The following is a 4,094-nucleotide window of genomic DNA, read 5'->3' on the forward strand; positions in this document are numbered from 1 at the left end:
TTGGATTAGACATTTTTTAAGTAGGCACAAACAATCCAAAAATAGATGGAGAAATGGACTTCATTAAAATAAAAACTTATATGCTTCAAAGGACAGTGTCAAGGAAGTGAAAAGATAATCCACATAATGGGAGAACTATTTCCAAATTATATATTTGACACAGGTCTAGTACCTAGAGTATATAAGGAATTCATATAACTGAGCAAAAAATGACAAACAACCAAATTGAACAATGGGAAGAAAGCTTTGAGTAGAGGTTTCTCTAAGGAAACACACAAATGGCCAAGAAGCACATGCTAAGATGTTCAATGTTTTTCATCATTAGGAAAATGTAAATTTAAACCAAAATGAGATACCACTTCACACCCAGTATTATGACTTAAGAAAAAAATAAAGACAATACATGTTTGGAAAGTTATGGAGAATATGGAATTCTCATATGTTACTGTTGGGAATGTAAAATGGCATAGCTACTGAATTTGGTGAACAGTGTGTGAGTTCCTCAAATAGTTTAACCAAAAAAAAAAAGTTAAACATAAAGTGACATATGATACAGCAGTTGCACTCCTAGGCTTATAACCAAGAAAATGAAAAACAGGTGTTCACTCAAAAACTTGTACAAAGCTGTTCATAGCAGCATTATTCTTAATAGTTAAAAAGTGGAAAGATCTTAAACCACCATCAGTTGATGAATAAACAAAATGTGGTGTAACCATATAGTGGCATATTATTGGGCCATAAAAGTTCATGTACTGATGCAGGTTATGAAGGATGAAACTTGAGAACAGTATGCTAAGAAACAGATGGAAAATGTCACAGTTTGTTATTCCATATAGAGGAAGTGCCCAGAACAAGTACATCTCTATCTAGAGAAAGTAGATTAGTGGTTGTCAGAGACAGCAAGAAGGGGGGAATTGAAGAGTGACTGCCCGTAGTTACAGGCATGCTTTTTGGCATTATGAAAATATTCTGGAATGAGGTAGTGGTGATGGTTGTGAAACTTTTGGAATATGGTAAAAGACTGAAATGTGTGGTTAAAATGGTGAATTTTGTGATATATGAATTATACTATAGAAATAATGATAACAGTAATAAAGCAAAGTGTCTTTCCACATCTCCATGTCCTGTATTTTCATTAAAAAAAAAAAAAAAAGGAAAAAAAAAAACATTTCAGGCCAGGCTCAGTGGCTCACTCCTGTAATACCAGCACTTTTGGAGGCCTAGGTGGGAGGATCACTTGAGGCCAGAAGTTCAAAACCAGCCTGAGCAACATAGCAAGACCTTGTCTCTATGAAAAATAAAAAATTAGCCAGAAATGCTGATGTGCGCCTAGAGTTCCAACTACTTGGAAAGCTGAGGTAGGAAGATCGCTTGAGCCCAGGATTTCGAGGTTGCAGTGATCTGTAGTCACCGATGCACTCCAGCCTGGGTGATAGAGCAAGACCCTGTCTCAAAAAGGAAAGAAAAAAAAAAAAAAAAAAAAAGGATCTCACTTTAATAGTAAGTGACCAGAATGTGATGCTGGCAGCATGTTGTGAGGAAATGTATTAGATGAAACAAGTTAAATTCCAGAAGTTTTCCTTTTTTCAGAAATGAGGTATGAGGGAGCAAAACATGTACTTGGAAGGAACTGACCCAGCTGGATTGGAAAATGTGAGAAGGGAGTGGGGAAGAGGCTGCTCCACCTGAGATCTGGCTCCAGGACTTACAGCAAGGGGAACTTGGACAAGTTAGAGACTCTCTGTGCCTCAGTTTCTTCATCAGCAAAACACAAAGAATCATCCCATCAACTGTAAGGTCAGTGCTATCAGTGGGTCCCCAAATTGAGTGCACAAATCTCAGGTTTGTGCTTCAACTTCAAAAACTCAAACTAATAACAAACTTGGCCTTATGAGAAATCATAAGTATTTTTCTATTTCCATGAGAATTTAATCTCAAAACAGGAATCAGAAAAATATTAAGTCCAAGGCATAACACCTAAACCATTGCTCATATTTATTCTTTCTAAATAGAGCAAAGTGTAAAATCATCTCCATGAAACATACACTGTGGTTATAAAAAGGCAAAAGTCTTAGTGAGAATCATTGGTATTCCATAGAAGAGTGAATTAAACACAGCCAAGGGAAGACCCAAGTCTCATACTTCTCTTGTATATTCCAAAGTTTCAGGGAAATTCCAGGAGATAGAGGTTATTTCCCATAATGTTAAAGCAAGGTTTCAGACACTTGAGAATTTTGGTCCCAGTACTCTAGGAGGGCACACCTCTGTCCTGGAAAATAATCCAAGTATGTATATTCTTCCTGTGACTCATTCTGGTCATTCTTCCAGCATCACAAAAACCAAAAAATGGAAATATGTCCACATACATGCTTTGCTATCCCTCTTCTTCAGGTTTCTTACCTGTTAGGTATGGATAATAGCATTACCTTAAGGATTATGGTGAAGATACAACGTCCAAATATGAGTACAGTTTTGAGCAAAATGCCTTGTATGAATTGGTCAGTGAATATCTACTAAATAATTATGTGAATATTTACTGAATTATGTGGATCCTATGAATAATGACTGAATAATGACTGTGATTGCTTTTATTGGCAGTGCTGAAAACTCATCCCTGTGTGACCTCAAGTAAGCCATGTAACTTTGTGAACCTGCAGTTTTATCATTTTTAAAATGAAAAAACTTGACAGATTTTCATCATGACACAGAACGTCAGGTCTCCCAGATCCCGGAAAATACATTTACTTAAAGCTGTTGATACATCTCAAAGCAGTATCCTTACAGTGTCATTGGAGGACAGTGCGGGCTGCAGTGAGGCACCCCTTCAAATGGGATTGATCCAGTCCTCGTTCCTTCACTTCCACATGAATGCTGAGCGGCCCAGGATCACACCCAGTGCACCCACAACTCAGGCAAGTCCAGCGGCCAATCCTAGGAGACCTGGGCTACAGAACAGTCTCCCAAGTTCCAGGCTCACAAAACCTCGGTGGGGATGGAAGCTGAGAAAGTGAGGAGGTGGCTCAGGGGATTGCTCTTTCCTACTCATTCCTCTCATCTCAAACTCACCTTCTGCGGCACCACTGAGGATCACCAGCCAACCCTGACCATAACCTCGATCTTGCCATGTTCTGTTAGTGAAATGAAACAAAAAATGAATGATGTTAGTCCAACTCAACAAAATATATATCAAAACATATTCCATAAGAGCCGCTCATGGCCCTGTTCTTTCCAGTATATGGGAAAACAAAAGGGAAACAACCAAATAGCATCAGGTTTATGAAACTTCCTAAGATAGATGGTCATACATGTTTTCAGGAGATCTCTATATACATGAATTTGATCACTTGATCCCTTGAAAAGAGGTCTTGAGGCACTAGAATGACATCCACAATTGACAAGTATGAAATGTGGTGCTCAGTGCCATGAAAATACAAATCAACCCACATAGAGGAAGAGCTTTGGACATAGGGATGTCAAACTGGTCTAGAGTGTAGTGAAAGCCAAGATGCTTTTCTTACTGGTGCCCCAGTAAGAAAAAAGAAATCAACATAACAATGAGATGCAGCAAGAATAATACTGAGACAGGAAAGAAAATATTTTTAAAAAATGAATTATTCATTCACTTTCTAGTGGATACAGAAAAAACTGCAGAAGATGCAGAGGATATCAGTGCAGGCTAAAAGTTTCATATCTTACACTTGTAGAAAAGGCTTAAGATCTGTTTTAACTGGGAGCAGGTGGGGTGACTTCATGACTGCCATTAAGAAAGTATAACCTGTTGGGAAACTGTTTCTGCCTTGATGATGTTATACAGACAAGAGATAAACAGTGAGGAATGTGCTTAGATGTATTGGGAAAGAGATGGTCTGTGGCATTGTCACAAAGGTACATGAATATTGAGAGTGAATGCTGAAGGAATGAGCCCATTGGTGGTGACCCTCAGGTGAGACCAGGGTGCCTGTGTTTCAGCCAAGCCAGGGCAATTGGAACGCAGGCTCCTAAGATTCCATGACACCCCCACCTTCTAATTCTGTTATTGCAACTGCAGACCGTTACCTGGCACGCTGGCCACAATCTTCCTCACTCTTGTGAGA

The 4,094-nt window shown here is 38.8% G+C and overlaps 1 long non-coding RNA gene across 1 annotated transcript in view; it reads left to right on the plus strand.

Moving 5' to 3' along the window:
* The window catches only part of LOC140709288 (uncharacterized), a 93,964-nt gene that overhangs the window by 19,269 nt on the left and 70,601 nt on the right, over window positions 1–4,094 (plus strand). The window lies entirely within an intron of this gene.

This window comes from Chlorocebus sabaeus, chromosome 20, assembly GCF_047675955.1.
Source record: "Chlorocebus sabaeus isolate Y175 chromosome 20, mChlSab1.0.hap1, whole genome shotgun sequence".
In the NCBI taxonomy this organism is placed as follows: Eukaryota; Metazoa; Chordata; class Mammalia; order Primates; family Cercopithecidae; genus Chlorocebus; species Chlorocebus sabaeus.